Source organism: Anticarsia gemmatalis, chromosome 7, assembly GCF_050436995.1.
Source record: "Anticarsia gemmatalis isolate Benzon Research Colony breed Stoneville strain chromosome 7, ilAntGemm2 primary, whole genome shotgun sequence".
In the NCBI taxonomy this organism is placed as follows: Eukaryota; Metazoa; Arthropoda; class Insecta; order Lepidoptera; family Erebidae; genus Anticarsia; species Anticarsia gemmatalis.
The window spans coordinates 10,912,319-10,937,067 of record NC_134751.1 but is presented as its reverse complement, the minus strand read 5'-3'; the positions used below and the strand labels follow the sequence as shown (position 1 = coordinate 10,937,067).

Genomic DNA, 24,749 nt, shown 5'->3' with positions numbered 1-24,749 from the left:
TATACGAACAAAAACTCCATTAATATCACGCCCAAAGTATGAAAACAAACATTTACTTTACGAGTCAATTTTACGCTTCCGGAACCCAAAAAAATGATCTTGTGGTTTTCAGTTTGACTCTGTATTATGCGGTAGAATCAACAGTCAGTCGTAAACAGAGGATTGGCCGAAAGCACCCACTTAATCTGACTGAGCCGAAGTTGTTAATATAACTCGACTTGTTTTACATAACTCCTCCCCCTAAGAGAAGGGACTTTCTGGAAGGCTTTTGCGGCCCCTGTGTAGTTTTGAAGCAACGAGCTTAGCCTTTCAGAATTAGCTCGAATTAGTGAACCAAATGACCAGACCGAACGGGAACTTCCAACAACGTTCCCCACATTTCCCCAGTGTTGACAGGACGATGTCTACCACAACGTAGCCGTGAACTTTGCAAAGGATTTTCCTAAGGCGAAATTCAATGCCGGGAAGTTTACGACTGTTTAATACTCGGCGGTCTCGGAGCGAGCAATGTATGTTGTCGGCTGCGATTATATCAGTGTAAGTGATTACGAGGCACTTGAGACCTTTCGCAGTAGGAGTGAACGTAGAACTACGTAAGTCAGTACGGCGGCAACGCTGTGAGTGTTTGTACGTGTTGTTCGTATGACGACGCTCTGATGCGATGTTTTCGCGCCGATTTCGAATCACAGTTGTTTGACATAATATGTTCCTTTAATGTGTTTTAGTTAAACATTACTACTGAGATCTGGGAGTTTGTGTGATAAGTGTTTTCAGTGAAGTTTTGAAATTTAATTTTAAACTGAGAACTAGTTGATATAATAACTTTGAGTATCGCATTTAATTTGCGCTAATTGTTAGGTAAGTGAAAAACAGATGCGAGTTGTAATTATGTAATTTTATATATACGTTAATTGTAAGATGAGACAGTAATTTAAATCATTTTAGATTATTTACAATAACAAGTACACAACCTAGATGTAAACAAAATCCATTAGACGAAATATAAATATTTAAAAATCGTAAAAATCATTAACTACTTCATCTGGAGCATAAGATCCATAAAATTGGAGAGCAGCTATAAAACGTCGCTTATCTATCATCTATTTTGAAGTCATAAAAATATACACTGGTTAAAAGTGGAGGGCAAACCGACGTAGATATTCCTTTAGAAGATTCACACACACGTACATTCTTACACGAGAATTTATTATACCAACAAAATGATATTACTCGTTGAACATTCGGGACAGTCCGACAGATGCCTTAGATGCGTGCAAATCTCGACAAAAAGTCGTTATCTAGCAAAAACAGTTGATTTTAGTTTACAAGCGTGCTCGAGTCAGGTCGGCCTTGTACGTCCGCAAGGTATTAAGTCACTGTAAAATGACTCATATGAATTCTATAAACGGCGATCGTACGCCTTCTTGTCTAACTAGCTAATCATTAAGATGCTAATTTGTTAGCAACGAACCATGTATGACAATATGCAACTGACCGACACATAATGCGAGTACGAGTATGTGTCGCTTGTGACGTTCTTGTTCTGCGCGGCTTTGAATTGTTTATTTTTTATCACGACTTGGTTATTAATCGCCAGTCACAATATCAATTTTATTGGTATTGCCCAGTAATTCACATTATTTCTATTTATGTCAAACGTATAAGTAATGATATCAAATTAATTTTAGTTATACAGACGTAGGTTCGTACACGTTTAATGTTTTTATTTGAATTTATAATGCCTTCATTATTCAAAGAGGCTTAATAAAAATATATAATAGTTCTTAACCTTTATTTTGTTATTTTTTGTGTTCTACGTTTTTATATAAAAAAATACAAGTACGGGAAAATCAAATGAAAAGTTTTTATAACGCATGTCGCATATGTTATTTACCATATTATTATGTATTGATAACGGTTACATATGTATTTTTTTACCAGTTGGTCACACCTAAAGCCGCAAAAATATCGACGAATCTTGTAGCTCTCAACATATCTGTAAACCCAGGCAACTTTATGAACCACCTGATCACATTTCATGTAAGGCACCAACGCAAATTACTAATTGTGTATTCTCATTGTCTCATATTCTAATCTTCTCTCTGTTACAAAATAATTATTAAATTTAATTCATTACTATCCCATCGCTAGGCCCTCCTCGCTCTCTTTTTTTCCTACAAAAGATATGAATAAGAAGTGCTCTGAAATGTCTATTTTTACTTCATTTACACGTAACGTATACCTGCCAAGGGCTCTAAGCACTTGACATTTTGAAGAACATTACCGATAAGGTCCGTTTAAGTCCCTTCGAGGTGTCCCCTCCGGCATTCCCATTTATAGCCGGCGTTGTATCTCTTTGTACATCTTTCTTTATTCATTCTTAGTGTTTGTTAAACAAAAATGATTAAAATTAAAACGTGAAGGCATGCAGTATAGGTCATGTTTTGAATCGGCTACACCTCTGCCCAAGTAGCGCATGGCAAAATAAGTAATTTAAATCATTATGTAAACTGAAATAATCTAAACCACATTTGTGAATTTAACTTACTTAGTTAAATTCACAAATTTTAATGTGGTTCATCATCTGTTAAATCCAAACTGTGTCTAATTTATTTTAATGGTTTTTAAGTGTTTTTAGTCTTTTATTTTTATTACTTATAGGTATTGACTTAAGTGTCAACTTTAAACAACCTTAGTGATTTGATTTCAGGTTTCAGTTTTAACAGAAAGATAATTTACTTTGAGTTTGAAATATATTTATCCATACTGAAATTCACTTGAACCAATAAACTAAATGATTTAATAACAGTTGACATTCCGAAACAAAAAAATCATCATAGAAAAAAGGCACAAGTAACAATAGTAAAGCACACTTCGAAACAATGCAGTTATTTTATGAATGAGTGTAGGAAATACCTTAACGTAATGTAGAGTCATTGACTACGAGACTTGCACTTTACTCTCGGACAAGTTTCAAGTGTCAAGTGCATGCTTCATGTTATTATGCATTCATAGGTCATGGGAAGTTCAAGGTGTTTATGTTATGACGTCACTAGACTATTTGTGTTTAGATTTTTTATACTTAACGTTGGCCTATAAAATACGGAGCAATTTTTTTTCTTTTGCACGAATATTTTACGAAATAAATAAACTTACCGAATATTATAAACGCGAAAGATTACATGTCTATCTGATGAACTTTTAAAACTTAACAAACGAACCAATTTTCATTAAATTTATCATACGAGATATAGTCAAAAATAAATTAAATAATAAAAAAAAAATAAAAATCTTTAATTACCAATCACAGAGTTTTTACAAGTTTGTTTATCTTAAGCCTAGTTAACATAAATTCAGATCCTTGAATACTAGTGAGGCCCAAACTAAGCGTATGCTTGTATCTTGGGCCTCGTGAGTACAGTTTATTTCTATGTATACGTATACTACACTTAACAAAATTTGAAGTTAAAGTTATTTATGAGTGAAATAAAATTTAAAGTTATTTTAATAGAGAATGATGCAGTACTTATGTGTGTTTGTGGGTGTGTGTGTGTGTGTGTTAGTATGTGTGTGTGTGTGTGTGTTTGTATGTGTGTGTGTGTGTGTGTGTGTGTATGTGCGTTTGTGTGTGTGTATTTGTGTGTGTGTAGTGACTAGATCAGGTTTTCAGTGTCATCATAGGAAAGCTCAAGTAACCATGATTTTGTTGCTTTTATACATTGTAAGTGAGAATAGTTCTTTAGTGATTTTAACTTATTAACCTTGTTATAAGTGTTTAATAAAGAGTAAGCGGGGCTTCGTCTGGCCAGTTGTGAATAGGTGGAAGGAAGGGGGATAATATACGTCCGTTTGGATAATAGATTAGAATAATCAGGGCGCAATTTTACTATTCTATGAGATTTAATCACTGCGTTAAGAACAAAAAGTTGTCGAACGCGGAGAACCTTAAACTCTTTATAAAGTTCATCAGTAGGGAACCGGCGTGGTTTCTTAAGTGCAACTTTTATTAAGGCTCGCTGTGCTCTTTCTATTTGAAGGAAGCATGTCTTACCCGCACTGCCCCATACCGATATACAATATTGTATTACAGATTGACAGAGAGAGATATAAATTGTTCTAAGAGTATCCTTAGGTGCGCAATCGCGTAGTCTTTTCATTACGTAAATCAATTTCCGTATTCTTGCAGATATAGTTAAAATCTGCTCTTTGTAATTAAGATTGTGGTCTAAAATAACACCTAAGTATTTAATTGTATCTGATTTTTTGATATCACTACAAGTACAATTTACAGCTCTGTGGAAATTATGAGAGGGTGAACAAGAATGGAGAGTGAGGCTAAAGGATGAGTCTGGGCCATTGGACTTTGTTTTTGTAAATGCTAAGAATTTAGTTTTACTAATATTAAGTGTAAGTAGATTTTTATTAAGCGCTTCACCTACTATTGATAGCCCTTCTTCTGCATGGGCTCTTGCCTGCACCCAGTCTTTTCCGTAAAACAATATTGCTGTATCATCCGCGTATGCTATTACGTTTGAGTTCCGGAGTTTAAGTTTCAAAACGTCATTAACGTAAAGTAAAAACAAGGTAGGTCCTAAAACACTACCCTGCGGGACACCAAATTCTATAGGAAGCTCTGTACTCAAGTGGGTATTGCCGATTTTAGTTCGTTGTCTCCGGTTAGTGAGATAGCTCCTGAACCATTCGAGTGTTATCCCTCTTACTCCGTTTGACTCCAATTTCTTCAAAAGCAATCCGGTCGAGACAGTATCAAACGCCTTAGCTAGGTCTAAAAACACTCCTAAACAACATTCACCGTTCTCTACATGAGCAGACACTAAATTGGTTAGAAGCGACACGGCGTCCTCTGTCGACTTGCCCCGTTGAAACCCAAATTGCGACTCGGATATGAGGTTATTCTGGTCTATAAATGATACTAAGCGCCTGTTCACAATTTTTTCTAGAGCTTTACTTAAAATATTTAAAAGGGAAATGGGTCTATAATTATCAGGAGTGGATTTTTGGCCACCTTTATAAATTGGGGATACTATTGCTACTTTCCAACAGCTCGGGAATACTCCCGTTTCTAAACTTCTATTAAATATATATGTTAGAGGTACAATTAAACTTGGTAGGGCTTCTTTTAATAAGGGGACTGTGAGAGAATCAACTCCAGGTGAGCTATCGTTTTTAAAACTATGTATAATGCTATGTATTTCTTGCGAGTCTGTAGGTGTTAGAAAAAATGAGTGCGGTAAGTAGTTAGAAGGTCTGTAGGATTGAATTAAGGCCTCATGGGTACAACCCAGATGATCGAAAATCTTGCTCGCTAAAGTTTTTCCTATTGTGGCAAAGTGTGAGTTACAATGATTAAGAGAGCTTTCTATATCATTTTTAGATTTCAATAAATCCACAGGGGTACTATTTTGTTTTTTTTTTTTTTTTTTTTTTTTTTTTGTGTGTGTTACTATTAAAAATATAACCCAAACATCCAAACTATTTTGTTTGGATGTTTGGGTTATATTTTTAATAGTTTTCCATAGATTCTTACAGTTATTTTTATTGTCATTAATTAAAGCAGTATTATATTCATTTTTACGTTTACGGAGAAGTGCGGCAAGAAAGTTTCTGTATCGAGTGAAAATTTTACGACGGGTTTCATCACTGGGGTATGACCTACAATCTAAATGAAGTTTATCACGGTGTCTCATGCATCTGATCAACCCAGGGGTGATCCAAGGTTTCAGATTTTGTATTTTGCGACCGATCTTCACTGAAACAGTGTGTTTTTGCAGTGTGTTAGTCAGAATATCGTTAAATTTTTGTGCTGCTTTGTTAACGTCAATGTCATTAACTATGTGTGCCCAGTCACGCGAAGTAAGATCGGTTACAACAGCCTCAATATCTATTTTACAACGAGTACGAGATTGGTTATGGTTGGGTTTATTTACTGAAGGTATTCCAGCTAATACAATATTGTGGTCGGTGATAGAGGATTGGCAGACGGCTCCATAAGGTTTTATTATTGATTTAATAAAAATATGGTCTAAACATGCATTTTCTCGCGTAGGCTTGGTAATCGCCGGAAGGAACCCGTGTGAGGCCATAACACAAAGGTAATCAGACGATTGATTATATAACGGTTTGCAGAGGTCAATATTTAAGTCACCAGCAGTTATTACTATTGGTTTGTTCTTTAACGTGCTTAATAACGAGTCCAGGGTACCGAGAAATGAGTCGATGCAAGTAATAGAGGGAGTCCGATACAAAGCTAAAATTGCTGCGTCGCTATTGACAGAAACTAAAAAGCTGTCAGCGTCATTTATAGTACATTCTTGACAAACCGCGACATGCGAATCTTTAATATACATAACAATTCCACCATTTTTATTGATTTGTTTTAGAGACCGAAACATATTATAGCCAGGTATAGAATCAATTATTATGTCATCTGTTAGCCAACATTCTGTTAAAATTATAATATCGATGCAATTTTTAATTGAACTTAATGTTAGTATAAAATCATCAAGATTGCGCTGTATGCTTCGTATGTTCAGTGATAATATTGTGTATCCGTATTTATTTAACCTGAAGAAACCTTTACAATCCTCAATATTTTTATACATGTGGCAGTCAATAACAACCGTTTCGTCTACTTGAGTAATTAATTACCGAAAATAGGGGTAATTTTTGCAAAAAGTATTTTACCCGCAAGTGGAGCCGTTCAGTTTCCCAAATAGGTATGTATAATGAGACAAACTATCGGCTTATACGTACAATAGACGCGTGGCTAAAATGTTTCGGTGCCGTGTCAGTGCGTGACCCGCGGCCTACAACTGCAATAACCTGTTATACTGCTATGTTCCTACTGTACTACTGTCACCGCGTAGGATGATATCACCTCACTATATCCGCTTTTTAATTTTGAATTTCTATAAGTTACTTAGAATTATCAATGGCATGTGTCCATCTATTGCAGATGATTCAGGTGGCGTCAGAAAGAGTAATATAAAGTTACTTAGAAATAATTATGATATCACGAATCACAAATTTGAATATAATCTAATGATATAAAAATGATTGCTAATATTATGTACATATATGCATAAAGCCTGTTTAATCAATGTGAACTCTACAGTCGTACGTACATGCCATAACATTTTGCCAAATCATTATTGTTTGGTTAAAAAAGAAGTCACTGAAATACAAGACACCAAACAATCCATAGAATATCTGAATCGAAATGACTTAACCCACTGATTGTTTATCAACCGATGAGTGCAACTACTTAACTCCCTTATAAGTTTCTGAAGAATATTGCAACAAAACTATAAAGTACCCCCGATACTAAAATCCGAAATATAGCGTTTAAGTTCAACATATTTATATGACAGCTGAAAATACGAAAGCTTGTGGAAAGATTTTTAAAAACATCTTCAGTATAGAATCACTTAACATTTATTTCGTCTTCTTTACTTGGTAAACAGATACATCTATCAGTCGCAAATAAAAACAGATTCATATGGAAACTAATATATTACGACTATAGACATTATAAATTGTCTTTAATATGTAGAGAGAAATGTATTTGCATAACTCATTGTTAAATTATTGTTTATTTGAAATATCTTTTGTTTATAGGCTGTTTAGATGCCGATATTTATTTTTCTATAACTTCTAAAAAACTAAGATGTTTATCGACTATATAACATAGTTTTTTGTTTCTACGGTCTGACGTTAATGAAAAGAAACTAGACTAAGATTTTGAGAATTTGGGAAACATATTGAGAACACAAACTTGGTTATAATATGATAAGAATAATTCTTAGGTTTATGTAGACAAAGTCATGATTGCGAACTAATTAATTCTAGAAGCCACCCGCGACTTCGTCCTTGTGGAAACCCTTCCCGTGTGAATCCTGATCCCTGAATAACTCTGCAATAAAAACTCCTATATGTTATTCTGGGTCTTCAGCTACATACATACCAAATTTCATAGTAATCGGTTAATAAGTATTTGCTTGAAAGAGTAACAAACATCCATACATACTCACAAACTTTCGCATTTATAATACTAGTAAGATTAGTAGGATTAAAAGGTCTTTATCATCAATCGGATCTCTTCCTCGTATCATCTTCCTATTTGTCCATTATTGGTTTATAGCTAAAGGGTTACTAATGATTGTACGCAAGAGCCTTTAATCCTTCAGTGATCCGCTTACGATTCCCATAAAATGATGGAATAATCTATTTTTTGTATCACATTGGTTTAGCAACGTTTCCTGGATATTATTTCAACTGTGTACAGATTAAGTCGATTTGACGTTAATTAAAAAAGAATAATGTTTTCATCATTAATGTTGATAATGTAATGATTGGTAATATTATTAAGATGTAGGAAAAACTAATAATATAAAATAATATAAAATATCTGAAATAACAAGAACAGTGGGACTTGCGCCCACACCATACCGTGTTTTAACCTAGCATTTATTTTACCCGACAAATTTACTTCATGATGGAGGAAAAAGATTTAAATCACGTGTATCGATAATCCCACCTCTGTTTTGACACGTGGATAACAGCAACCAAGTGACAGTTTTTTTATATGCGCGTTCGACTACTTGTAGGTAACACATTTTTTTATTAAGGCAAAGATTCAGGCTGGCAAAATAGGCCACCTGAAGCGATATTTAGAAGTATACTTAATAAAACAAATGCATATACATTTCGTGTATTTTCTGTACCGCCTGAGACTTTACCAATATATAAATCACTTGTATAAATTACAACAAAACTTCAAACAATAGTTACTAGAACATTTTGTACGTTGCCTCCAGTGTATTTAGTACCGTGCGTGTAAAGCAGTCTCCCAATGCACCAAACGAGCACTCGAATTAAACTAGTTAGTAAATATTATATTCCCCAAGTTTCAATATTCCCGGCGATACAAAGTACAAAGGCAGCCGTATTGTTTATCGTTGTAATATTGAAGTACACACATTGTTGCCTACAGCCTAGTTAATAGTTTACTCAAACTATATGCTACTGAACCGTAAACTTTAATTACTAGTTGTTACATCATACTTAACATTCAACCCTATTTCCCGGTAATAAATATACTTTTTCTTTATCAAAAGACGCCGAAGGCTAGCTAGCACGGTTGCCAACATTGACTGAACAGTCTTATCGATAGAGTAATTATAGAGTAACCTTATTTTACTTTATCGTTCGCAATTCTGTTCATTAATTAATTATATCTACGAATTAAGGTTACACACGATACGCGAGTATTATTTACAAACTCTCAAGAGTTTCGAATTTAATTAAAGTTATGGATTCGACCTATTTAAAGATATTTAGATACTCTATTTCATTTCGACGCAACGTTACAAAAATATATTTTTTTATATAAAACTTAGGTTTTGGAACCACAACATTTCTCGTTGAATGGTTGGACAAACAATTATAACTAAAAATGATATAATATCATGTTTATTCCGTTGCCAAACCTTTCTTCGCAAAATAATAAAAACAGATTTTGTTTGGAGAACGCAGTGGGAAACACAAGCGGGCTGACATACATCGTACCACGTTACATTTCCAGCAAAGACAAACAGAATATCATTAGTAGTCGGTATTGGGCACGCCGCCCACTAGTTCCATAATTTTGTCGCGGCTCCAGCGCTAAATATACTACACTCTAAATTTCATAACACGTTTATCTATTATCATACAACATATTTTTATAAACAGTAGGTACTAGCGTGTGCCTTCGATTTCGTCGCTTGAAATATTTTTTCGGATTAAAAAGTACTTATCTTATGTTCAGGGTTAAAACGGGGGGCACTATATTTCATCAAAATAATAATAAGACAAAAAGGAATAAAGTGTGGATTAATAACGTTCCGAAGTTCATATTTGTTTCTTGTGATGGGAAGCAATGCTATTGCACAGGCACGTTATTGAACTCTAGACTATACGAGAATATAAAAAATAATGGATAGATCCAATAGCCCGCTGTGCAAGCCGAAAAATCGGACTCGAAAGCTCAAACCATCAGTATCTCAATTTGTCAGAATGTAAGCCAAATAACTACGGTTTTAAATGAATTTTCAGTATCGTAAAGTAATTATATAAAATTATCTTATAATCTCTCTCTAATAAGTAAAGATGCGGCCGAGTCGAAGTGTTTTGTAAATAAAATCTCTTGCAATTAGGTCAAATCTTGTTTGACGGTCACTTGAAGCGATTTGCGTAGAAATTACTTTATTCCTTTAAATGTTAGCTAGTTCATTTTACTAAACAATATTGTTTTGTGCAAGTCTTTGTGAATTCGATAGCTTTTGTAACCGAATTGTGGTAATAAGTGAGAAAGGAAATAACAGTTTGCCTGCTACGTTCAACAAAATAAAATGCATGGAACAATCGCAGAGAATCAAGTTTCGTTTGAAAACTTGAAAGCGCTAAAACTACAATTTGGTATGACGTTTGCCGTGTTGTGCTGCAAAAGTGACTGAAACTATTTGTGAAGTTATTGTCGGTATTACAACTTAGTTTCGAGTTTAAAACAAAGAATACCAGTAGTATTATACTTAATTACTTACATAATTTTATGACTATTTGCCGACTTGTTCTTTTACAGGAAAACGACGTTTCTTTCGAAATGAATAACATATCTCAGTATTAAGAATTACTTTAACTATAGGCACGAAATACATTGAGACCCGAAACAAGAATTAGTGAATCACAAAATACGTATTTTGTGTAGGGATCGAACCCAAAACCTCCGCATACAGTAACCATTTTAACCACTACACCACGAGCATCCAATTTACCTAATTTACCTCTTTCAATATATTACTAACTTTTAAATGAGACCGAATATCCTCGTTTACGGAACTTCCTATTACACGTTGTATAACAAGGGTGTGACAAATCCTTTAATAACGTTCTCGGTAAAGTAAAAAGAGGAAAACTATTTGCGTTATAATTTGAAGATAAATCACGCGGGCGGTCTGTCACGACAACATGAGTTTCATTCAATAATAGGATAGCTTGAGCCGGCTCGTGTTTCAATGAAAACACATCAAAACAACTTTGTGTAGTAGTATTTTTTCAGTGCCTAGGAGATACTTTGGCTGTTCAGTGACATTATTTATGGCTATATGTAACGACCGCTAATTGTAGTGCAATTTATATTTTAATAGCTTAATATGGGTTTGTGGATGGATAATTAGTGAAGTTTTAGCAGGGTCTTTATTTGTTTATAAGCAGAAAACGTTAATAAACAAGCAAACTCCTTTTACTTTATAGCACCATAGAGCATTAGTACAATCAAACTGCCTAATCGGCAATCATACAAAGCTAATTACTTTGTTTTCGTACAACTTATCTATATTATTACATCATATTAACTTTAACAATAGGCTGAAAATATCGCGTATAATGAAAAACGGCTTCATCCAAGTTAGCCAGACGAAGTCATGACCCGGATGACTTTAGGAACAACTTATACGCCCATTAAAAAGTTTGGCTTTGTAAATACGGGCAAAGTTGTTCAGTCGTAGTGCTGTGCCGACAACAAAATAACGGTGTTCCGCTCCGGCCGCGCTTTGTGATACAGATGAGACAAGCTGCCTCCCCTGGCCCAAGGCCGATACCAACGAACTATAAATAAATACGAGTACCTGGAAGAGACGTTTTTACGTCTCGCAGCTGATTCCGACATGTCGATGAAAGACGTTCTTGTAACAATAACACTGTCAGAGACACAAAGTACTACCTCTACTCAAGTTGTTATTTCAGATAATGTGTTTGAACGTTGATTTCGTCGTAAATCTTAAGACGTTTATCTACACAATACAGTTTGTATTGTGATTTAAATAATTTATGCAAAGGAGGAAAAATCCAATTATTATTTGCGAAAAAAATCCTTTGCAATTTCGTCGGTTTGTGTTGTATGTTGTTGGTAAAAACAAAGCCGTAGTCTTATACTTAAGCCGAGAGATAAACACGATAAACTGTATGATTTTCTTTTTATGAAAAGGAAATTAAATAATGAAATTTTAAAATGGTCCGCTGCTTTTCTATTTAAAGAGAAATGGCTTTTAATAACGCGGAGATCTTACCTTTTGTTTCATGCACTGGAGAAAAATAGCTAAAATTGTTTAGATATAAAATAAAAATGTGTAATAACTGGCTCATTAAGTTTGTGATAACGGAGAACTTATGATGATATAGTACTTACTCGTTGTCTCGAGGAGCACGCGGTTGAATAAACGAGAGAGCACTAAATAAACAGTAGTTACTATTAAACAGCTGTGCAATATATTTCACAGACTGAGCCTCGAAATGCATGAAATATTAATATCCTTGAATTAGTCATATTCACTTGCATACAGACGATATTCTATATTATATAATATCAATTATGATATAAATGGTTGGAGATTTGGCACTGAACCAGAATATTCTCGCTATTAATCCACTTAATTTACTTTCTTTCGTCTAAAATTTTATAAATTAAAAGAGTTGAAGAGTTTCCATGACACAACTGCCATGTTGTTCCAAGTTGAAACTAACTCGGAAGTCCTTCCGCTGTTGTCTTCTTGTTTCATAATGTCAAAAGTTATATTTTACAACTTGTCTGTATGGAGCAAATCTTGTGGCGACTTGACCCCGATTTCATGTTTATGATACCTTAATATTTTGCATGAATGTAATACAATCTGGAGCGCCTAATGAAGGATAACCTATTGAACTTCTCAAATCTATACTAATATTATAAAGCTGAAGAGATTGTTTGTTGGTTTGTTTGAACGCGCTAATCTCAGGAACTACTGGTCCGATTTAAAAAATTCTTACAGTGTTAGATAGCCCATTTATCGAGGAAGGCTATAGGCTATATATCATCACGCTACGACTAATAGGAGCAGAGTAGCAGTAAAAAATGTTACAAAAACGGGATAATTTAGACTCATTCTCTTATGTGACGCAAGCGAAGTTGCGCGGGTCAGCTAGTCACAAATAAGTGTCAAACAGTAAAACGTTCTTTAAAAGATTACAAAAAAAGGTCAGTAGATAAAAACAACAAACTTTATTTTTTCTTCTTAAATCTGTAACTCAGAATTTCTGAGTACATTGACTCTTGAACTAATTAATTCATGCTTTGCGCACATATCTGAAATATATATTGATAAATATGATCCGGTAGCGCCATGAATAATTTGCTTCGTGGAAAATCTTTGCGAAACCATGCGTAATATAATTTATGCATAGCAAAACAAGCTGGTAGCTTGATCATGTGGAATAACCCTATATTAATTAATGAGTGGTACATAATTATGCGTATGAAGGGCCGGAAGGTACTCTTATGAAGTTTAAAGAAAACCTTTTGATTACTAACCTTTATTCTTTCATAAATAGTAATACAAACAGGAACTTTCTAGCTATCATTTTACTTATAAAGTACATATACGTCAGGATGTATAAAAAAACATACCTACAAAGTCATCGCTGATCTGAAATTGAAAGTTCGTTAATTCTCTCATGGTGTTTTTTATGAAAACTTAATTAATACCAATTTTTCAACCAGAATACACGTAAATATTCTGTTTTAAAATTACACTCAGGGATTTTTATTAAAAAAAGTACAATTTTTAAACGTAAACATTTTGGGAACCTGAACTGCAGATAAATTGAGTTAAAATATTTAAAAAAATGTCATGTTATTTGCGATGCGCTTGCATTTCGGTTATCGGCGGAAACTTAACGAGGTTGACGGTTCCGCTTTTCCCGAGATACAGATAGCGATAAAACGTATGTGAATGTCAATATCAATGCTTGCGTCACACGCTTTTGAGCTACAAAGTACATACAAATAGAGTTCTGATGGAAAAAAGTAGGAGAAATTTATATGTTTGTTTATAAAATTATTATGTTGCAATTATACTACTCCCGTACTAAGGATTAAATTAACTTACAGGTGATTTTATTACATACTAAACAATAAGCTTAATACATCTATTTGTACATATCCATACTATCCATACTAATATTATAAATGCGAAAGTAACTCTGTCTGTCTGTCTGTCTGTCTGTCTGTCTGCTACTCAATCACTTCTAAACTACTGAACCAATTTGCATGAAATTTGGCATGGAGATATTTTGATACCCGAGAAAGGACATAGGCCACTTTTTACCCCGGGAAAATGACGCATTTCCCGGGAAAATTCAGAAAATTCAACGAAGTCGCGAAATATCAATATTATAATGACATTGAATTAACAAAATTCCGTTGCCATGGCAACTGTTTTAATGGCGGATATGCCTTAGCGCGACTTCGTTGTACTAAGAGATATAAATAATTTTGAGAATATTTTTCGTGAAAGAAAAGCATATTTTATATCATCACGCTACGACCAATGGGAGCAGAGTACCTAACAGTAAAAAGTGTTACAAAAACATGGAAAATTCTGACCCATTCTCTCTTATGTGACGCAAGCGAAGTTGCGCGGGTCAGCCAGTATGTAATAAATATACTTCTTGTAAAGGTCAATAAATATAACAAACTACACAAAAAACATGATTTTTTAAAGTTGTATACATTTTTCCTCTCTCTACTTATACCTACATAATCAGTTGTTACCTTGAAATTGCAAGATATACCTAAGAGGATAAAGATTCTTTGAATATTCAAGAAATATATTTCAATACTTTTCTTTGGCAAAAAATAAAGGAAACGATATCTTTTGTGTGAAGTTTGTCAGTAAAATACACCTTAGTAACGCGCGTTTTCAAACACTTTTTGTTGCTTTGCCTATATCTTTGTATTCTCGTGGCTTATTCTTCTTATTGTGGTATAAGAAAGACTGATGAGTTTCCTTGATTAAGTTTAGTCATTTATCCCTTCAACAAAATATTTGTGTACTTTAAAATGGTGCTCATTTTTTCTGGGAGTCCATTAGATTATTAAATGTGCAATGCTCGTTACGAAGGCGTTGGAAATAAGTTATTTTGATACGTTTAGTGTCAGACTACTTCTTATGTCACAACTATACGTTTAAATAACTTGTCGTCCGTTTGATCTCAGAGGGCTTGCCATTTGCGATTTACGATTGAAAGGCATTTGTCGGCGAATGTAACAAATTGTTCGGAAACTTGCATCGTAATATTAAAGGCTTCTAGTCTTCTCCGTATATTCAAGTTCACGTTTCAAAAGCGTTTCCTACTATTTGTCTGAGTATATTATTTTATATTAAACTTGCCGAACTATTCTGAAAGCTGTCGAAAATATAAACGATGAAACTTTCACCTCGCACTGGAGATTTAAAATTTGACGGAGCTCAGCATCCAACTTTAAACAAGTTTTAAAATTAATGAAATAAGTTATCTATTGTGTTTCCGAATTGTTTCCGAAGATTATTAAGAAAACTTCAATTTGTTTGTGTCAGTTATTTCGAGAGGAAATTAAAAGATATACGCTATGTAGTGTAGGTATCAAATGGAACTCTTGTGACATTGAAGGAAATGAATCCGTATTCGTAACGTACTTTTTCAGCGGAAATACTTGTGACCATATTTTTTCTTAGTATGCGTAATTCGTAGGCCGAAAATATATTCCTATTTCTGCTTCACAGGCAAATAAATGACAGTGACACGCCATTACTCGTGTCTGTGTGTGTGAATTTGCTTTACGTGTGTTGTTAGTGAGAGCAACATCTGCCAAATATGATAGAGTAAATTGCCTCAAACCCATTTGTACAGGGTGCCAATTACCATGAAAAATTAATCAAGTAATCACAAAAGTACGCGTCATTGCGCAGTTACCGGAATTGGTATCAGTTAAAGAGCTTTTTCATTTCGTTTATTATTTACAAAGGATGACATCCGCATTATGAAAAGAAGTTGTCAAGCGTCCGCTTTAGAATTTTCAATTTTAAAACGCTGTATTTCGCTGGTTAGAAATTATCACCAAACTCAAGATAATTTTTACCAGTTTATTCGGGTATATTTTTAGAGTATTTGCATCTGTCCTTGTTAAATTTGAAATTAGAATCAGAAATTTGGCATGCAGGTGGAGGTAATAAAGGAAAGCTAAAGCTAAAGGCTAATAAAGGATTTCTATCAACTCTACCCCAAAGGGATAAAATAGGGGACGAAAGTTTGTATGAAAATGCTGTCCATGTCACAAAACACCAGCAGGAAGTCGCAGGCAAAAGCTGTTCGGTCATAAAACACGTTACTATTTATTTACCGCCTACACCAAACGAAGCATTATTTCAAAGTACAACATTATGATAAGTTCATACGCAATCATCTCGTAACATGTACATGACGTAATATACGTAATAAGTATGTGTTAGTTATTAAATACCGACGTAAACTCAAGTTAAAATTCAGGGACTCATTAGAGACTCTTTAGTTGATAGTCACATTGTGCAATGCATTTAACTAGCAAGACTATTTTGACAATGCATGGCACAAATTTGCATTTATGTTTGAGGATAAATTGCAAGTTTCTTAAAGGATGTTTTATATTCACTTAAATTCCTAGCTGCTTTAATAAACTCTTCAAATTGAGTAAGTATTTGTTATTCTTTAACATCTAATTAATTAAAGCACTTATTTATACCTAAGCTCTTGAATAAGGAGTCTTTATTAATTTTATTGGCAGTTAAGACTCACTCTTTTCAAGAAAAAAATCTTGAATAATACAATTTGAATTTATATTCAAAGCCTAGTACTAATTAATAAACACTTCTATTTCAACTTATCGAAGTATTTAGATCCGTAGAGAAATAATTTGTGTTATATGAATAGGCCAACAGGTGGCTCTGTTTATAGCGGTTCTCTTAGCATTATAAACCTCACAACTTATAGCCGGCTTGTTGCTTTCTTGACAAGTTTACTTTACCTTTACTAACTAATAACTAAGATGAACGCGGTAAGTTCACAAACTTAGATTGTTTACATTCTACATAAAAATGTACTCTGTACACGAATATTCAAATCTTGATTAAAAGATACTTTACATTTTAATAGCTCCTTTCTTTTGAGGAGTAATCCTATAATCGGATATGAGTTACCAAAAGTGCCGTCTAATATTCAGCTTTATTATACTCAAAATCCTCCCTTCTATTACAAGATGAAACTTTAGATACTTACTTGCATCTCAACACCACAAAAACTACTGAACATTTAGGGATATTTGGCACACATATAGTACAAGATACATGGGACAAAACCGGGCAAAAGTTAGTAGATTATAAGTTTGAACGCCGGGTGCTAGAAAATTTCTACAAAAACCCAAACAAAATTAAGGTAGCGTTGATTGAAGAATAATGAATTGATTGAAGAATAAAGAATAATGAAATAGTGATGCAGGGAAGTACTCGGACGCGAAGCACACCCCGCCTTTTTCTTTTTAATTTATGTTTTTTACATATTTTATACAATTTATATATATTAATATAGTTTAGTTTACTTAAAATATCTTTCGTATATTGAAAATATTTTTGTGTAAATAGAAAAAGGTTAGAAGAAATGTATTCTTACGGCTACCTTTAAAATGAAGTGTGCAATAACTTAGTTAGTCACTCCTTTGGTGGTCCATCAAGCAGCGAACAGCGGAAGTGGCTGAGATAAATACTATTAGTCTCGCCGCCCATCCCTTTGAAAACTATTACCGTCACTATAAACTGGAGCTACGTGTAAAACAGTTAAAGCACTGAAGGATGCCTTTTATAGTTAGTTTTAAACACGTTATAACTAGCACGGAATAATCCTGACTAATATTATCCTCGTAAATATGAAAGTTTCTTACCTGCTTGGAAGTACTTTATACTGATTACTTGCATGAATCTATACTAATATTATAAAGCTGAAGAGTTTGTTTATTTGTTTGTTTGTTTGTTTGAACGCGCTAATCTCGATAACTACTGGTCCAATTTGAAAAATTATTTCAGTGTTAGATAGCCCATTTATCGAGGAAGGCTATAGGCTATATATCATCACGCTACGACCAATAGGAGCAGAGTACCAGTGAAAAATGTTACAAAACCGGGGAAAATTATGATTCTCTTATGTGACGCAAGCGAAGTTGCGCGAGTCAGCTAGTACATAATATAACGCCTGTTATATGCGAAGGGAGAGGTGTATGAAATACACACACGTTTCGCCATTAACAATGTTAGTCCCATGAAATAGGAACAAGTCTATTGCCATTTACCAGTCACGTTACCAAACTTCGGGCAGCGTTTGAGATAGGTACGTCCTCATATAAATTGAAAAAGAGCAATAGCAATTGCCCGACCCGGAATTTAAACCTTAAACCCAATCAGCAGTTGGTTACGCTAGCGACTGCGCCACCAAGGAAGATAAGGAAGTACTTCATACTGATTATATCCCGGAAAAATACATATTATTATTCTAAATAATAAAATAGCATTTATAGAAAAACATTAGCAACGACTTAACACTTGAAACCACGTACAGGAAAAAAAATTATTTATATATGTATATTATATTGTATACCTAGGTATAATACTGATAAATACTTCATACACTCCAACATATTGAGTGACCTTTATAAAACCCAATTTTCCCTGTAAAAGTTGAAAAAGAATATCGAACATGTATCGTTATTTCATTATTTAAGCACACGAGCGGAAATGAAACCGCTATTTATTTTATACCGTGAAGTAGATTTATTATAAAAAGTTCCTACAACGTGAATAATTTATTAAAACATTGAAACAACATTTTCTTCTGTTAAACCTTATTTTTACGTAAGTTTTAAGATAGAAATTAACAAAATTCGAGCAAAAAAAACATTTTCAAATTTGATATACAAGTAATATTATAATATAATGTAGCGGGTCTTAAACGCGATTGAAAATTAAAAGTTATGGTAGTTACAGTCGATGTAATTCGTATCGATCGAAACGTCGGGTGAATAAATAAGGTATTCTAACCTTTAATTTCAATCGTGTTTAAGACCCGTTACATTATAATATTATGTGTATAGGTCGCGAGAGTTTAAAATTGATATACAAAGGTACCTAAAATTGAACAATTGATATATTCCGAACTCAGATTTTCTTATACAAAGTCGCTGTTTCCAGGCTTATTCTATTATTGTTTATTTGGATATTTACCGTTAGTATTAAGTATTTATGCGAAGATATCACATTATATTTCTTATCAGAAATCTTTATGAGAAGCGATTGTGCCGCTCCGGCGAAAACAATGAAATCAATCAACCACAACCGCCTACCTAATTATCCATCCGTCCGTCTAACATTTGCTGAATTTCGATTTCTTCGATTGCTATTGAGCTCTGAAATGAAAACGTTTTTCTTTGTTCAAGTCATATAGGGAAAACCTGACCGAATATGTTAAGATTGTAGCACTAATGTTTGGTGATCTTAAAAAAAGGTTCGGATGATCTTAAAAATCGGGTAAGGATACACTTTGTTTACATAATTTACAAGCCTGTGTAGTCGTAATGACGACGCTGTAATAAGTGACAGTTTTTTTTAAAAGTTCTTTTACAGTAAAACACTCCATTAGATTTTTTTGTCTACCTATCCTATCCTATTATTGGGCAATAGAAGAAGCAATGAGAAGTTTGTATGACTTACCCAAAATTCTCAACCTGTCTCTTTCCTTGACCATTTCCAAGCTAGCATTTTCTTCCTATTTATAACAAACAAACTTTCAATCTTTTTTAAGAGATCCACAGCAAAATCTCCTTGTAATATACGTAGCATCATACACATTAGTATACTTCGCGAAATCTTTAAAGAGTCATCTGAGATCTTTACCATTTCAATGTACTGTAAAGTCTTTCAGATTGAAATGTTTCAACAAGCTCCAATCAATACCTTTTAAGGGAATGAGTTTCACTGAAAATATTATTTTTATATTACTTTTTAGGTTCTGGGAGAAAATTTTTATATATTACATTTATATATAATCAATATGTATGATCGCGGTGAACAAGAAATAGTTTGAAATAAATAGTCATTATTATGACATAGCCGTGTCTTAATTTTTGTAAACAATTTTTTGTAGGCTACCATAAAACCAAAAAGTATGAAATGCTCTGACTAACGAAAGTCAGTGTTTATGTTATGAATATTAAACTAATGCGTTTTCATCACATTATCGTACTATAATCCGCATTAATTATTTTAATGCAGATTATACATACATACGTAATAATAGTAGTGTTCATATTATATGGTCACTGACATGTATGTATGTAAACTAAATCACAACCCCTAACTCTCGAACTTCTAATAAGTACTTAAAATAACGGACTACATAAAAGTTAAAAGTAGTTTCTCATACAAATCTTTACGATGTTTTTATCGTACGTTCACAAACGCACCTATGTATATGAGGTAAGTACATACCTTCGTACGGTTGCATCTGGCAATGCTATAGTACGTGAAGACGTATGTAAAAATAGCCGGCTGCCTTGAAAAGTGCTCAGGGCCCGCTCTTGAACGATCACTGACTCACAAATAAGTGCTCACGTCCGGTAAAAATCAATCATATCGGACTAATTTAGGAGCATAACGTTCTTTACGATAACAACATAAATGTGTTGTGTTTTCTCTACCGCTGCCGGCGGATTCACCCACGCAAGATACTGTTATACCGTTGGATTTCGGCACATTTGAATAAAATTATGAATTGCAAAATAATCATGTCGACCTTAATTATTAAGAGTGGGTGCATCAAAGAAATGAGAGTCAAACTTATCTGGGGGCACGGAAGTGCTCCCGCAAGTCGAGCAAAAAAAAAGCGGCACAGCCGTAACATCCTTTTCTCGAAGCAATTCGGGCTATTTTTGACACCCCTATAATATCGTTGTGGATAAAACAAGAAGCCTGGATTTTTAGCAACTAATCAGTCATTGTATAAACACGGTATATTTAAAATTTCAGTCAATTTGAACCAGTAGTTTACGAATGACAACTTGTTAAAATTTTGAATTTTGTCACTCACTGATTCACTGACTCACTGACTCACTGACTCACCGATCATCAAAAGTCTAAGGTACTTCTAGCAGACTTAGAAGCTTAAAATTTAGAATACAAATAGGGTTTAGTGTCTTAATCATGGGAAAAATGTAATATTTTCTAATTTCGGTCCAGTTTTCTAAATACACCAACTGCAACAATAACTTTGTAATCCCATATAAATGTATAAGATTACAAGGTTACAATTGCAGTTAATGAATTATTATTACTGTAGAAAATAAAATAAATAGGTGTAAATAGGTACCTACTATATGAAGCATAACGGGAGGGGGTATAGGGTGGGTAAGGGTATTTAGACCATGAAACTGAACAACATTCCCATAGGAAAATATGTTGAATTATGAAAAAAAACGTCTTTCCATACGAATTGGACTTATGCTCGCTCTACAAAAAGAAGTGAGATGCCATCAAAAACATTCTGTAAAAACCTCAAGTCTCGCCGTAAAAAGTTGTGAGATCTATATAATACCAAGTCGATTAATCTATTTAGTCTCTACTTAAAGGACCTTCTGTCTTAAGTTATTACGTATGTTATTATCATGCAAATTTAAAAAAAAATACCTTTAAAACAAATAGATCGACTTGGTCATCGCAAGAAAACACAAATTCGCCATTAACATTTCAGGAGCATTAACTTCTTATTGTGCTGTGTAGTGTGATACATACTAATAATCAAATCATGCGATGGCCAGGTCGGTCTATTTGTTTTAAAGGTATTTTTTTTAAAATTTGCATGATAATAACATACGTAATAACTTAAGACAGAAGGTCCTTTAAGTAGAGACTAAATAGATTAATCGACTTGGTATTATATAGATCTCACAACTTTTTACGGCGAGACTTGAGGTTTTTACAGAATGTTTTTGATGGCATAATGTGTTATCCGCAAGGAGTGGGTTGATATTGTTTCAGCTATGAATATTTTGGGTACCAGGTGAATTGAACCAACAGTAAATCTTGGCATCAATATTGATAATTCTTGTATAACCTATTCGTCTTAAATCACTACCTATAAATTAAAAGATGTCTGAGTCAGTAGGTATTTCATTATTATAGGTGAGCTAATATGCCAACAGAATTACTTCCGATTCCGCATAGTTTGCAACTAGCTTCATTATTCATCATTATGACTATTCGAATTCCTAGAAAATACTATGACTAAGACCTTGCCCAAACCTTTTTCGTAAGCAAAATAAATAAAGCCATTTTCCGATAAGAAGGAACAAGCAAAAATGTTGGTAACTATTACCTAAATGTATCGTAATTGTCGTTTATTGGACATTACCTAAGCTTCGGGATTCGACCAATTTACTAACAGAAAAACCCAATGCCCAATAATACAGGTTCAAATGGGAAGCCACTAATTACTCGCGACTCAGTCATCGAGTTAGCATCGCCAGTCTGTTTTTATATGGGAAATTCAGCAGTATTTTTAGCGAACAAAAAACGTATAACGTAACCTTTTTTTTAGCTTCTGCCCACGTTTCTGTCCGCGGTAGATTTAAAACATAAGCCTTTCCCAGAATATAGGAATATGTCCTAGCACCCGCCAAAATGTTATCGATGTAAATCAGAGGTTTTTCCAGGAAAACTCTTAAAGTCGATAAGTAACATTCGTTTCAACACTAAACTATCTGGTATTGTGACTTAGTTCCAATATTGTTGATAGTGTCGTAAAGGTACTGTAAAACAATTAATTTATGTAATAGCAAGTACAGCGTGTGGTCTCGACGACTCATTCATCACCGCTCGCAATAACGGGTTGTGATAAATTAATAGCATCAACATTCACCTGTTTCATACATTAACGTCTTACTTACGCGAACAAATTACCTATCAATTTGAAGGCTTACTTCTTATTACGAAGGCCTATAAAAAATCACAGTCTCTGCAATATTTTAATTCCTGAATAAATTTTTGACAATTTACGACGTTCAATTATAATAGAACTAAGATCTTCTCTCTTCCATTTCAACAAAATTTCTCATTTAAGTCGTTATAGGTTAGGCTCTTATCGTTAATTGGAGCTAGGACGATGCCCTTTTAACCGTTACATTATTATATTATTTTTTGCGACGGCCAGGCAGTTTTGAGAAAGCAGATTTGTTAAAACAAATGGGTTGAATAATTTGTTCATTTTATGCCTCACAGAATAAATATCCATTCCATTTTAAATCGTATCAGTCAAATTAGATTTTAAATTAGACTTCAATTAGGCACTTGATATTTTAATGACGAAATAAAATCTGCTTTTACAAATTATACAGGTTTTATTTCAGCGAGCAATTTCGCAGGGTCGATTTTCTATTTCAATGTGGAAAATAAATAATTTTCTAAGTTTTAGTTGTATACATAATTCAACTCAGTTGTGCGCGCGGCCCTATGTGTGGGTAAACCTTGTACATATTACAGTGACTTTGTGTGCGTGACAAAAGGTACAGTCGGGTACAAATACAAATGCAGTATTTACGGGTTATACACGGGTTCTTAAAAAAAACAATAATTTGCTAATTCAATGTTTATTATTCTGAATCGCTACTTGAAAAAACGAATGATGAATTTTCGGATTCGCTGCTGTCACCTAAGTTAATTATGAATTCTGACTCCATGTCAAAATGTCTAAGGTATTCTTCTTCTTTCTTTTGTACATGTCGACAAGTATTACCCCACATCCCTTCATCAATTTGATTCAAACGTTCATTTATTAGTTTCATTATTCCCGTCACATTTTGGTCGATATTATGCGAAGCAATATAATTTTTTAAAATTCCCCACACATTTTCTATGGGGTTAAGTTCAGGATGATATGGTGGCAGTCGAAGAACTTTTATGCCATATGGCTGCAGCATGTCGTCAATCTTGTAACAGATATGGTTTTCTTTATTTTTTTTAATCAAATCATACAGTTCAATTTTTTTCATATCTTGATTAAAAGCTATATTTTTTTCTGTCAGCCATCTCTGCATTTCTATTTTTTTGGAATTAGAATTTGGAGCTCTGTCATTTTGAACATTATGGTATGAGGCATTATCAAGCACAACCACAGAGTTAGGTGGAAGATTCGGTACTAGACGTTCTTTTAGCCACTTTTCATAGTTTTCTGCGTTCATGTTTGAATGGTAATCACCGGAAACACTGTTTGCTTTGTATGTCAATAGTGCGTTAGGTACAAAACCTTGTTCTGAACCAGCATGCACAATGATAATTCTTTGCCCTTTCGACAGGTTTCTCTTTAAAGTTGGTCCATCTTTATTACCCCATCCTTTGTTTTGCACATGATTAGTTAAGATATAGCTCTCATCTGTATATACGATACACCGATTTTCTTGACGATATCTAAGTAAGTTGTTCAGGTAAGAAAATCGTAGTTTTTGGATGTCATGCCGCTCTATAATAACACGTCTGTTATCCACAGTTTTTCGCCATTTGTATCCCAACTTTAACAAAGCTGTACGCAGAGTCGAAATACTTCCCTCATAATTAAGTTTCTCTTGAAATATTCTTTTCAACTTTAGCAAGGTAGGTAACTCGCGATATTCTAAATGTTAATTTTGAATAGTGGAACGTATAACATCAACGTTAAAGTTGTCTAATTCTAACTTCTTTAAACGTTTTTTACGGTCTTTATGCGGAGATTTAAATTTAGAGTCAGATTCCTTTCCTTCAGCCAATATATTAGTTATTGTTCTCTCTGAT

The 24,749-nt window shown here is 33.8% G+C and overlaps 1 protein-coding gene across 1 annotated transcript in view; it reads left to right on the top strand.

The window, feature by feature from the left end:
* The first annotated feature begins 610 nt into the window (after window positions 1–610).
* LOC142973997 (CD151 antigen-like) overlaps window positions 611–24,749 on the top strand; it is a 145,575-nt gene continuing 121,436 nt past the window's right edge. Inside the window, exon 1 of the mRNA XM_076116054.1 lies at window positions 611–858. The gene's annotated coding sequence lies outside the window, so the exon portion shown is untranslated. The remainder of the gene's footprint in view (window positions 859–24,749) is intronic.